The sequence below is a fragment of the Drosophila ananassae genome, assembly GCF_017639315.1.
Source record: "Drosophila ananassae strain 14024-0371.13 chromosome 4 unlocalized genomic scaffold, ASM1763931v2 tig00000061, whole genome shotgun sequence".
Taxonomy (NCBI): Eukaryota; Metazoa; Arthropoda; class Insecta; order Diptera; family Drosophilidae; genus Drosophila; species Drosophila ananassae.
In genome coordinates, this window is record NW_025319038.1 from 3,243,464 (window position 1) to 3,257,386 (window position 13,923).

A 13,923-nucleotide genomic window follows, 5' to 3' on the forward strand; every position below is an offset into this window, starting at 1 on the left:
CTTTGCTGTGTCCCATGTAATTCTTCCTAAGGACAGTTCGCGGAGTGCTGTACGGCGCCAGGTCATCTTGGGGCGTCCCACTCTTCTACTTCCCTGTGGGTTCCATTCTAGCGCCATCCTGACGATACTTCCTGGTTCCTTTCTGAGTGCGTGGCCAATCCACTTCCATTTTCTTTTCTTTAACTGTTGGTGGATTGGGACCTCACCTGTGCAGTGCCACAAGTCTTCATTGGATATTCTGGTAGGCCAGAATATACCACATACTATTCTTAGGCACTTATTGATGAATGATTGTATTTTCATCAGCATTCTTTGTGTGGTCAGCCACGTCTCCGATCCGTACAGTAGTATGGATTTAACACTCGAGTTGAAGATGCGTAGCTTTGTTTTTCTATTTATTTGCTGGTTTCTCCATACTCGGTGTAGTCTTCCAAATGCAGATCTTGCTTTGCTCAGTCGACTGTCTACATCTCTTTCCACTCCACCATTGGCTGCTATGACACATCCCAGGTAGTTAAAACTGTCGACGAAATCGATAGTTCTTCCTCCAATGGTTATGTTGCTTTGGCTGGAATTATTGATGCGCATCGCCTTTGTTTTTGATGCGTTGATTGTTAGTCCGACTGAGTTGGCTCGGGTCTCGAGGTCATTTGCTTTAGCTTGGATATCTTCGAATTTATGAGCAGATGGGCAGATTTATGGGCAGATGTCATCCGCGTAGTCCAGATCTTCAAGCTGTCGGGTGAAGCTCCATGTGATTCCGCGCCTGGGTCTGCATACTTCTCTCATAGTTTCGTCAATTACCAAATTGAACAGAAGTGGTGATAGGGGGCATCCTTGCTTTACTCCAGTGTTTGTCTGAAAGGGTGCACTTATTTTTCCGTTGTGCAGTACGGCCAGATCCGCATCATCGTACATAGCTTTTATTATGCTGATGATCTTCACTGGCACTCCCTTCCTTGCAAGTGCTCGCCATATCGCTGCTCTGTCTATTGAATCGAATGCCTTTTGGAAGTCGATGAACAGGAGATACAAGGGTGATCGCCATTCCACAGCTTGTTCGGTAATTGCGCGTAGTGTGTTTGCCTGATCTACGCAACTCCTGTGTGGTCTGAATCCTCCTTGCTCATCTCGCAGTGTTGTCTCGATTTTTTCCTGAAGACGTTCGTTTAATAGGGTGGCAAGTATTTTGTAGCTTGTGTTCAACAGGGTAATTCCTCGCCAATTGTTGCAGTCGCTGAGGTCTCCTTTCTTCGGTAGCTTGACGATGATTCCTTTTTTCCAGGATGCTGGGATTCGCTCACTTTCCCATATGTTGGTGAAATGTGGATGCAATGTTTCGGCCATTAGTTGCGAGTCTATCTGGAGAAGCTCGGCCGATATGCCGTCATCTCCAGCCGCCTTGTTGTTTTTAAGTTTCCTGATTGCTTCCTTGATTTCTCTAACTGATGGTGCGGTGGGTGATATCCTGATGTTATTGCTTGACATGCCACTTAAGGAGTCTTCTTGTATGCTGCTTGGTTGTTCTGTGCAGCTGATCTCCATGAAGTGTTGTCGCCATCTTTGGATTTGTGCCTCCTCTTCTGTAAGGAGTTTTCCGGTTGAATCTCGCACTGGATGGGTTTGCCTTTGACATTTTCCGGATAGTTGTCCAATTATCTGGTACAGTGCACGCATATTGTTTGCGTTTGCTGCGCTTTCTGCGTTTTCAGCAAGCCTGTCCAGTAATTTCCTCTTATCATTTCTAGCAGATTTTTTCACCAACTTGCATAGTCTATCACCGTTGCTGCTGCGTGAGCCAACACCATGTTTTCCCATTATTGTTTCTAGTCCATTGTTGTTGGGGCCAATTTTTGCGTTGAAGTCTCCCATGAGTATTTTGACGTCTCTATTATTTGGAGCCCCGCAAATAAAATAAGTTCAAATAGAGTTGAGCGGTTGCAGAAAAAATTTTTAAAATTTGCACTTCTCCCTTTAAGGTTTGTGGATCCTCTACCCTCATACCATAGCCGGTGCCTTCTGCTCCACATATGTACACTTGAGGATCGGCGCACTGTGGCAGCTTTAACTTTCATTAATAACATAGTAATTAGCAGCATTGATTGCCCCATGTTATTGGAGCTTATAAACTTCAATGTGCCCCAGAGGGATCTTCGCTCGTTTGCTCCCTTTCGGATTGCTTGTCGTAGGGCCAATTACCTTTTGAACGAGCCTATTGATAGAGCATTATCATTTTTTACTACTTTGCCGCCTAGCCTCCGAACTAAGTGGGGCTCAGATAAACAAGCGTTTAGGGTCTTATTGGTTAGGAATTTCTTAAGTAGTATGTAAGATAGATTGTATAGTAGCCATGTAAGATTAAAATAATCAATGGCGAGATCGGACCAACAGACGAACATATGACAGAAACTCAAAGGGAAATAATCAAAAAATTTATCGACACCCATAAAATTTTTTCGCCGATCTTGAAACGAAACTAACTTACACTACCAGAGTTGTAGGTGAAATTAGGACTTCCTCCGATACCCCTGTCTACGGAAAGCACTACGCATATCCGGCATCGCTTAGGCAAGAAGTAGAACAACAAATTCAAGAAATGCTGAAGGATGGCATTATTAGACCCTCACGGTCACCCTATAATGCACCAGTTTGGGTAGTCCCGAAAAAAACCCACTCTAATGAAAAACAAAAATACAGGCTAGTTATTGACTATAGAAAGCTCAATGAGGTAACAATATCCGATCGGTACCCCATCCCTGAAATAGGCGAAATAATCGCACAATTAGGAAACAACAGATTCTTCTCAGTACTAGACTTAAAAAGTGGATTTCATCAAATACCACTTAAAGAGTCAGACATGGAAGAAACTACATTCGCAGTAAATGGAGTCAAATACGAATTTACCAGATTACCATTTGGATTAAAAAATTCACCAGCCATATTTCAAAGAGCTTTAGATGACATTTTGCGAGAACACATAGGGAAAGTCTGTTATGTGTACGTCGACGACATCATTGTTTTCAGCAAAACAGAAAACGACCATGCCGAAAACTTGAAGAAAGTGTTTCTAACATTACAAAAAGCCAATATGAGGATACAAATCGACAAATGCCACTTTTTCAAAAAAGAAGTTGATTTTCTGGGATACACGATTTCAGAGGAGGGGGTTAAAACCAATATCGAAAAAATTAAGACAATTAAAAACTTTCCAATACCTAAAACACTAAAGGAACTTCGATCATTTTTAGGATTGACAAGCTATTATAGGAGATTTATTAAAGATTATGCGAAGATTGCCAAACCTTTAACTGCCCTTTTAAGGGGAGAAGAAGGACGCGTATCCAAATACAAGTCAAGCAGAATAGCTATTAACCTAGACAAAGAAGCAACGGGTGCATTCGAAAAACTTAAAAACACACTTATATCTGGGGATGTAACATTAGCGTACCCAGACTTCACGAAGGAATTCCAATTGACCACAGACGCATCAAATTTTGCCATAGGAGCCGTTTTAAAACCGAACCATAGACCAATAACATTCATATCCCGTACCCTCTCGAAAACCGAGGAAAATTACGCAACGAACGAAAGGGAAATGTTAGCCATCGTATGGGCTCTCCAAAGCTGAAGACATTATCTGTACGGATATTCGAAAGTGAAAATTTATACAGACCACCAACCCCTGACCTTTTCAAATAGTGCAAATAACCACAATGCCAAGCTAAAACGCTGGAGGAACATTATCGGCGAATACAGCCCAGAAATTAAATACAAGCCCGGTGTAGCTAACGTAGTAGCAGAACCCCTATCCAGAGCCCGACCAGAAGTTAATTCATTCCATTCAGACTCTACAATCCACAGCGACGAATGTTCCTCACATAATCTAATATTCTCAGTAGAAGCCCCGATCAACGCATTTAAGAACCAAATTTTTTTATTAAAAGAAAACACTGATGCGTTTAACTTCTAAATTCCATTTCCAACTTTTCATCGCCATATAATAAAAAAAATTGCTTACACAGAACAGGAAATCATTAATATACTCCGAGCCCGATTAGATCCCAGAATTATCAATGGTATCTACCCTTCAGAAGAAATAATGGGAAAAATTCAAACTATTTATCCTACGCACTTCAAGTCTTACAACATTAGGTTTACTAGTAATCAAGTTGAAGACGTACCATCAGAAACAACCCAGAATCAGATCATTACATTAGAGCGCAAAAAATAGTCCAATCCTGTCAAACATGTAGAGAATCCAAATACGATAGACACCCACCGAAGGGGGCAATCCAACCAACTCCCATCCCTAAGTAACCAGGAGAAATCACTGGTCTCGACAAGTTCTCAAAATACGCCCAAATCAAGATATTAAAATCAAGGGCCTCCGAGGACATTAAAGCGCCTTTGAGAGAAATGCTGATAGCATTCGGCATGCCCAAGTGGGTAGTAATGGACAACGAACGCACTTTAAACTCTGCAGGGATTCGATTCCTTTTAGAAGATCAACTTAAAATATCAGTCCATACAACAGCCCCATACGCTTCAACCAGTAATGGTCAGGTGGAACGATTTCATTCAACACTTTCGGAAATCATGAGATGCATTAAAAAAGACAACGGGAGTATGACATTCGAAGACCTAATTTTCAAATAAGTCGAGGAATATAATAGGTCCATCCATTCAGTAATAAAGGAAAAACCAGTTGAGGTGTTTTTCAGAAGGTCCACTCCGAACACCACAGAGGACATAGAGAAACAGCAAACCGAAATCAGGGAAAAAATAAAAAAAAAAACAGGTAGCCGACCTAGAATACCATAATCAGGATAAAGTACAGTCAAAACAATATGAGACAGGAGATACAATTCATTTAAAATTCGACAAAAGACTAGGTACCAAACTTACCCCACGCTATAAAAAAGAAACAGTCAAAGAAAATAATAACACTACAATAAAAACTCAATCCGGGAAAATAATACACAAGAATAGCATCAGAAACTAACTTTCAGACTATTCATACCAACTTGCCTCAGCCTGTCTACAGTCCTTGATTATTCAAATTCACAAGTGATCTCACTTGAGACTGGACTTGCGGCCAAACAAGAGGGAACATTCAAAATCATCCATACATTCGACCTAAAAGAATACGACAATACATTTGACGAACTTAACAAAGGACTAAACAGCCTCACACCATCACACCATCTATACCCCTACCTGTCTTACGAATTAAATCAGATAAAACAAAACCTTCTCAAACTAAAAACAAGCAATAGACAAAAAAGAGCAATAGAAATCCTAGGAACGGCATGGAAATGGTTGGCAGGAACACCGGACCGCCATGATCATGAAATACTAAAGAACAAAATAAACGGACAATTAGAAAATAATAATAAGCAGGTTATAATAAATAAAAAATTAAGTGAGAAAATTAATCAAATAAGTAACGTAACGAATGCCATTTTAACAATAACTAAAAATTCAAACGAAATAATTAATTATGAGGCAAATATCCTCAGATATCGAATTGAAATAGTAAAAGAAGAAATATCTAATATACTACACGCAATAACTTGGGCCAAAACAAATATTATAAACTCTTTTATATACTCTACAATAGAAACCAATATTTTAGAACAAATTTGTAATAAAGGAAATAATCTGTTTATTAATATGGAAGAATTACTAGAATTTTCAAAAGTCAAACTTGCATCGAATAATAAAGCTCTTCTGTATATCATAAGTATCCCAATAATAAGTAATGAAATCTGTAGAACCCTATTAGTCAAAGCAGTAAAAAAGGCCCATATAATATATGACATAAAATATGAAAACTTGTTAGAATTTAAAAAGGAACTATTCGCGATATCAAAACCATGTAAATCGCTTAATGATAGAACCATTTGTGTTAAGGATAAACTGTTAGACTTAAGCAACGACACTTGCGTAAGCGCTCTATTAAACCTAAGACCACCGGAATGCAAGGCAATCAACAGCCAACATGTGCCTAATTTTGAGGAATTACTACCAGGAACACTGATGCTGAATGACTTTAACGGAATGGTGTCTTTGGACGGAAAGAACCTTTATCTTCAAGGATCCTTCATCATCCAGCACAGGAACTCCACAGTACAGATCGGCGAAAACATCTACAGAACGGAAGAGGTGGTACGGTCGGTGGTAAACCCCGAACCTCCGCTTTTCCAACTGTCAGCGGTAAACCCTAAAATTAACGAAGTCCTCTCCCTTCAATTAATCAAAGAATTAAACATAAATAACACTAAGATTCTGAAAAAAATTAAAGAAGAGAAGACTATCGAGGCTTCCGTGAATTATACGTCAGCCACTATCTTGCTCATAATGATCGTAAGTCTGATAATAATGCTAGTTAGAAGGTGCAGACCAAAAGAAGCCGCCCCGAAAACGACAAAAACACCGGCGGATCCAACCCCACCTAACCATGTTCTCTTCTACGTTGCGAACGAGGACGCCCGCGTTTAAGGGGGGAAGAGCTAACACCTAAAATGTCAAACACTAGATAATATTAATAAAACGCTAAGTCCAAGCACATAAGTTCTCAATAACAACTGCAAAAGAGCTTACATAAACGCATTGAATGCACCGTGCATCGGATGCAATATGATGCTGTGGCACCAATAAGGGTCACACGGATCGAAAGACACGTGCGCTGAGTAAGCATTGATTATGCTTGCGATCGTGGGAAAGCCAAAAGAAAGAAAACACCCAAATATTTGGCAAAGCTCACTGAACTTAATGGCAAGTTATGCATCCACCAACAACACAATGCACTTGCATTGACCAATCAGCAATGAAGATATGGACTTAAGCTACAACGACAACATCAGCTACCAATGACATCGAGGGACGCCAGCAGCAGCAGCAACCGCGACCGAGATCAGCGGCAGCGATGGAGCAACGCATAGGTGTAATTATTAATTATAAGAATCATAATTGTCAGTTCTAATCCGATACTCAAATAAACAAAATGTGAAAAAGATTAATTTCTTTTTTTAAAGAATATAAATAAAATCTTTTTACCTTATATGTTATATATATGTTACATTTATATTGATTCAATTTATGCCGGGGCTGCTGCCTGACCCGACATACTCCCCCCAGTTGAGGCCTGAACTTCAACTTCATCCTAGGGCAATAGGCAAAGCTTGGTCACTGCGCGCTTGGTAGTTCCAGAAGCGGTTCTAACCACGGCCACTCGAGGCACTCCATCCCGACCAGGGACTAGATCCAGAATTCTAGCCAACGGCCACTTCATGGGGGGTAGGTTCTCGTCCTTGACTAGTACCACATCGTTAATCGCCAAGGCAGGGCCGGACGCACGCCATTTGGAGCGCTGCTGAAGAAGGCTTAAATACTCATCCTTCCATCGGGCCCAGAAAGACTGCTGCAGGAAAGACACACGCTGCCAGCTGTCCATACGGTTAAAATTCAGCTTTGTGACATCAGGCTCGATAAAACTGACTGACGGGCCACCAGTTAAAAAATGGGATGGCGTTAGAACATCAAGGTCTGCAGGATCCTCTGCAAGAGATAATAAAGGCCGTGAGTGACAGCACCCATGTGACAAGGCAGAGTTCGCAGCTCGTCAAATCCAAGAACTGAGGATCCAACGTAACGGTAAAAATGATGCTTTGCGGTTTTGGACAGCCGCTTCCCAGAGTCCACAAAAATGCGGAGATCGAGGAGGAATAAAATGCCACTCGATGGACTCAATCGCGCAAAACTCCAGAAGCGTTGATGCTCATCACTTATGAAGAATTGGAGCTCGTTTAGCCCCTTTAGCTCGTTTTTAGCTCCAACAAAATTGGTCACAGTGTCAGACCAAATGTGCTGAGGCTTTCGGCGAGTGCATATAAACCGTTTTTAAGCATGTAAAAACGCAGATGTGGATAAATCCTTTACAAGCTCTAAGTGCACGTCTTTAGGAACAAAGCAAATGCAAACACTCACGTACCATTTTACGGGAGCTTTATTGCGAACTTCTGGCTTATAGTAAAATGGGCCGCAAAAATCCACATCAGTCACTCCGAAAACCTGGCAACCGCTGACTCTTTGCTCCGGGAGATTAGCCATAATGTGCTCCAGCAACCGAGGCTTGGTGCGGAAGCATCGGATACACTTGTGCAATGCCATCGTCACCGTTTTCCTCCCCCCGATCGGCCAGTATTGGGATCGAATAATAGCCAGCAGAGCACGAATCAACAATTATAGCCCGAGTAACTGGATGGCTTCTAGGCAATATAATTGGATGACGACTATAAAAATCCAATGTAGAATTTCTTAAACGACCGTCCACACGCAACAGGCCAAACTTGTCTAAAAAAGGAGAGGATGTGGCAAGGATGCTGGCTGACGAAATTTCCTTTCCATTCTGATGCGCCTTTATGTCATCCCAAAAATACACACGCTGCACCAGACGCAATAGTAGGTGGGTTCCAGCCTTGATGTCGCTAGCAGTGACACCCTTGTGACGGACTCGCTGTGAGAACTTGTGCACATAAGCGAACACACGCTGCATTGCTGGAAAAGTGTTGGCGTACTTGAAACCAGCTGTCACGACAACTTTCGGGGATTTGATTAGCAGAACTCTTGCCCTTAGCTCCAGAGTGAGTTTTTCAGATAGCATCGCTGCTGGCCACTGGTCTTGAAGTCCAAGAAGAAACGCAGGACCATGGGACCACAGGTTGTCAGTAAATAACTCCTTGGGAAGAGCACCACGCGAGACATCTTCTCGCGTGGTTCAAAGACGTAGGAACATAACGCCATTCCATCGTTCTGGTCAATTCCTGGATTGTTGAAACTCGATTGGCGACGAAAACATTAAAACGAGCGGGCTCCTCCCGAATCCAGGACACAGCAGAATCGCACCAGCAGAAATACCTCCCATCGTAGACCTTCAACTGAGCTACTTCCGACATAAGTCGAGCCAGCAACTCTGCTTCAGATAACTCCAGTTTCGGTACCGTAATTGTTTTTAGAGGAGCGACTCGGGACTTTGAGCAGAGTAAATGACTTTCTGACCTTGTACCCTTCGATACGACATAAATGCAAGCACCATAAGCCTCGATGCTGGCGTCACAAAATCCATGAATCGCCACTTCAGACTGTGATGATAGTGACCATCTAGGGAATTCAGCACGCTGCGCCATGGCGAAGCTGGAACAAATCATGTCCCAATCGGAGTGAAAAGTTTGAGGTAGACTTTCATCCCAGGACAACTTCTCACGGCATAGCTTTTGAAGAAAAATCTTCGCCTTCGTAATAACAGGACCAACAAGCCCTATCGGATCATAAAGCTGGGCGATTGAGGAGAGGATGATGCGCCTAGTGGGCTTCGAGGGTGACTGAAGCCCATCAAAAAAAAATTGCAAGCGATCAGTAGAAGGATCCCAAGCTAGGCCAAGAGTCTTCGTAAAGTTGCTTCCATCATCAAACCTTAGGAACGACTCTCGATCATCTTCCGGTACATCAGAGAGCACTTCAGAAAAAGTGGAGCACCACTTTCTCAACCGAAATTTTCCCTTGGCGAGAATCCCCGATGTTTGCTGCATTATGTTGGTAGCCTCCTCTATGGAGTCACCTCCGGAAATTGATCATCAACATAAAAATCGCGACGCAGAATTTCGGCACCCTTTGGAAATATAGACTACTCATCCTCTGCCAACTGATGCATTGCTCGAATAAAAATGAGGCCTGCTTTGTCCCATAAGTGACCGTATCCAGTTTAAAAACCTGCAACTCATCCTGGGTGGAATTCCGCCAAAGAATGCACTGCAGATAGCTATCCTCGGGGAAAACTCTGACGCATCGGTACATTTTGCAAATATCTCCTATAATGGCCACTCGATGGCAACGAAACCTTAGAAGAATGTGCAGCAGCTTTGGTTGGATAACTGGTCCAGACATCAAAAGGTCATTCAATGAATACCCAGACGTAGTGGCAGCCGAACCATCAAAGACAACCCTGAGTTTGGTTGTTGAGCTATCCTCCTTCAAAACGCAGTGATGTGGCAGGAAATACTGTATGGCAGGTCGTGGACTAGGCAGGACTGGAGGCATATGCCCCAAAAATAAATACTCCTTTATGAACGCAGCATACTGATCCTTTAATTGAGATAGACGGCAAAGCTTCCTTTCGAGGGAGAGAAATTGCCGCACGGCTCGTGAGTACGATTCACCTAGCAACTCAGAGCTGACCTTCAACGGCAGCTTCACCGAGTGGGCAGCTTCTCTGACTCGAGCCGAGCAGAATTCTGCACGAAATGCGTCTCGCAATCCAATTCCTCTTTTGTCCACTTCACAATGGGCTAGGAGCCGTCTTCGATTTCCCAAAATTTACGGAGCAGACACTCTAAGCGCTCATCCAGCTGGCTTAAGCTCTTCACAACGTCCTTGCCGGCTGTGGCTACGAACGACTTCCTCCCCAGATGTGAACCACCGCCACACACAACCCATCCAAGCCGGGTTTTCTGCAGCACCGGTAGGTCAGCTGAGAGCTGGATTTGACCAACACACAGCAGATCATAGGATAGACTGGCTCCGATAAGTAAATCGGTCCGCTGCGGTCGAAAGAACTGAGGATCAGCCAAAGTAAGGTTTGACGGAATATTTCAGCTGGAGACATCCAAGCTAAAACTAGACTGGAGATTCGTGATTTTGGTGGTGATTACAGCGTTGACGAGGGCCGAATATTGAGAGCAATAGGATCGTAGGAGCACATCAACAGAGAATCCGTCTGTCGCGAAGCCAGTGCCGCCAATTCCCGACACTGCCACGTACGATTTCCGTCTACGAAGCTGCAGCAAACTAGCCAGTCGGGACGTAATCACGTGCACCTGCGATCCAGAATCCAAAAGAGCCCGGCATGGAACAAAAACCCCAGAACGACTCCGAATGAGAATGTTCGCTGTGGCCAGTAAGGCTATCTCACCGCTGCGACCCTGGGCAACTAGTGCATTAGCCGTGGATGGTGAAGCGCCTATTGGCTCGGCGCACTCGGCTGCGGCTGATGTAGACGGCACAGCAGAAGGCTGGCTGCTGGAAGACTGTAACTCCAAAAAATGCAACAGAGTGTGATGCCTCCTTCCACAACTGCGACAATTATCAGCGAGGCACTCACGCAGGTGATGGCCAGTTTGCAGACATTTCCGACATAGACCTAGTCGCCTAGCCTCGCTAAGGCGGCTCTCAGGGGGCAATGACAAAAATCTTGTGCATACAGAAACTACATGGGACCACCCACCGCATAATATACAAGCAGAGGCAGGTGAATTAGTAATAATAAACGACGCTCTACTGTTATTTGCGACTCTACGTCTTCCCACCTGAGTGCCTGGCGCGTAAGCGGTCAAGGCCACATCCATAGTCTCCAAAGTCCTGCAACGCTTTTCCAAAAACTCTGCGATCGACTCCCAAGTAGGGATGAGATCCGAGTTCCAGGCATTTTGACCTTCCTCCCACTTGGCCTGACTAGCTGGATCCAACCTTTGAAGAAGTACCTGGACAATGATGCAGCCGGCGATCTGAACTGTCGTCCCCAAATTTTTTAAGGCTCCCTGAGAGCCGCCTTTCCAAAATATCAAAAAAGGGAATTATTTGTTTCACAACGTTATAAAATGTTTATTTCTTCGCATATGAAATGGAGTGCCAAAAAGCTCCGATTTAGAATGAGTATGCACTGAAAAAACCCGAGCGGCCGAGAAGAGTCGGCTTGCGACTAACAACAGCGATGAGAAAATGATTATATACTAAACTATAATTATTACATTTATATATATATGTTACACTTACATTGATTCAATTTATGCCGTGGCTGCTGCCTGACCCGACACTAATTTTGGCAAACTTATACGATCTGCCAAATTTTATAAGGATCGCCGACTAAATGCGATCCGCTATATATCTAATAATATAAGATGCGTGGCGCCACCTAGCGGATTGCGACTTAACTGCAAGGGTATATACACTTCGGCTCCGCCCGAAGTTAGCTTTCCTTTCTTGTTTTTTGCTTGTTTTTTGCTTGCTTCGGTCAGTCGGTCATTTTTTACGCTGATAATGCTGATTTCTGCTTCTAGCGCCGATGGATATTGTTTATTCTTATTGCTATTAGGTTATTTGATTTGTATATTGCGACATGCTGATGCATATTGATTGAATCAAATTACTAAGTGTGAGTATAGGGTAGTAGGACTTGGCACTAGGTGCCAACAACAACCACTGTAGTAGACCCCGAGTTACCCAACCAACTTCGAGTGTTGCTCCCGTGAAACGGACCGGTAAGGAATCAGCCGGAACACCATACCATCTGTACTTGAGGAGAACCAGCCCAGGACTTCAAGTACCCCACATCAACTCCAGCCTGCTTGCTGTGAGCACCTGATCAACCCGATCAGACCCTTGCAGAATCCAGGTTAATTTAGTCAGAACTTTTATACGTTCTTTTTGACTACGACTTCGGGACCGACGTGATCCTTTGCTATAGAATCACACCCTGAACACAAGCCACACGGCAGTTCATCTTTAAAACCTTACACCGCTACCATGGGATCAGAACTGATTCTTACGGGGTCTGAACCAGGTAATCCAAATGCTCATTGATGAGCAAATTGAAAGCAACATAGCCATCCAAAGGCTAATAAGAAACTTCACTAAGGACTCCGCAGCGAAAGTTCAAGGAAGGATATCAAGGAGAATCAAACAACTCACTCATGCATGGATCCAGTTTAAACAAGAAAGGAAAGCTAACTTCGGGCGGAGCCGAAGTTCATATACCCTTGCAGTTGAGTCGCAGTCCGCTAGGTGGCGCCACGCATCTTATATTATTAGATATATAGCGGATCGTATATAGTCGGCCGATCCTTATGAAATTTGGCATATCGAATTATTTTGCCAAAAGAGGAATCCATTGAAACTCCCATGCTTCTAACTTGAAAAACAACGAAGTTATAACATTTCCGATGAATCAGTTATATGACAGCTATAGGATATAGTTGGCCGATCCTTATGAAATTCGACAAATCAGATTGTTTTTCCCAAAATAGAATCTGTACCAAATCCCATCTTTCTAACTTAAAAAACAACAAAGATATGCCAATTTCCATCGTTCTATGACAGCTATAGGATATAGTCGGCCGATCCTTATGAAATTTTGTACATAAGATATTTTGGTCAAATATAACATGTGTGGAAAGTCTCAACCCTCCAACTTAAAAAACTCCAAAGTTATGGCATTTCCGATCAATCAGTTATATGGCAGCTATATATAGTCGACCGATCCCGTTCCGACTTATATACTGCCTGCAAAGGAAATAAGGGTGTGTGCAAAGTTTCAACTCGATAGCTTTAAAACTGAGAGACTAGTTTGCGTAGAAACAGACAGCCGGACCGACGGACAGACAGACAGACGGACATGCTCATATCGACTCAGGAGGTGATCCTGATCAAGAATATATATACTTTATAGGGTCGGAGATGTCTCCTTCACTGCGTTGCACACTTTTGACCAAAATTAGAATACCCTCTGCGAGGGTATAAATATGATGCCAAGCTCCATGAGCTAGCACTAAGTCTTGAACTCATTCTCATTCTCATTTCACAAAGGCCAAAACGCTAAAAGAGCTTGTGAAAAAATATGAAGCAATATTTTCGGATGGAATCCCATCAGTGTCAGGCCCGTCACAAAGGCCCCGGGAAACAGGCGAAAATCTCGAGCCAAAGGCACAATCATCACGAGGAAACGAAGGAGAAGACCCTCAATTAACATCATTAAAACGAAGACATGAAGGACGATTAGACGATATGGAAGACTTTCTGGGCAACCGCACCGAAGGACGGGAAGTGTCCCCACACGTCAGACAACACATGAAGGAGCTATGGAAGCAAATC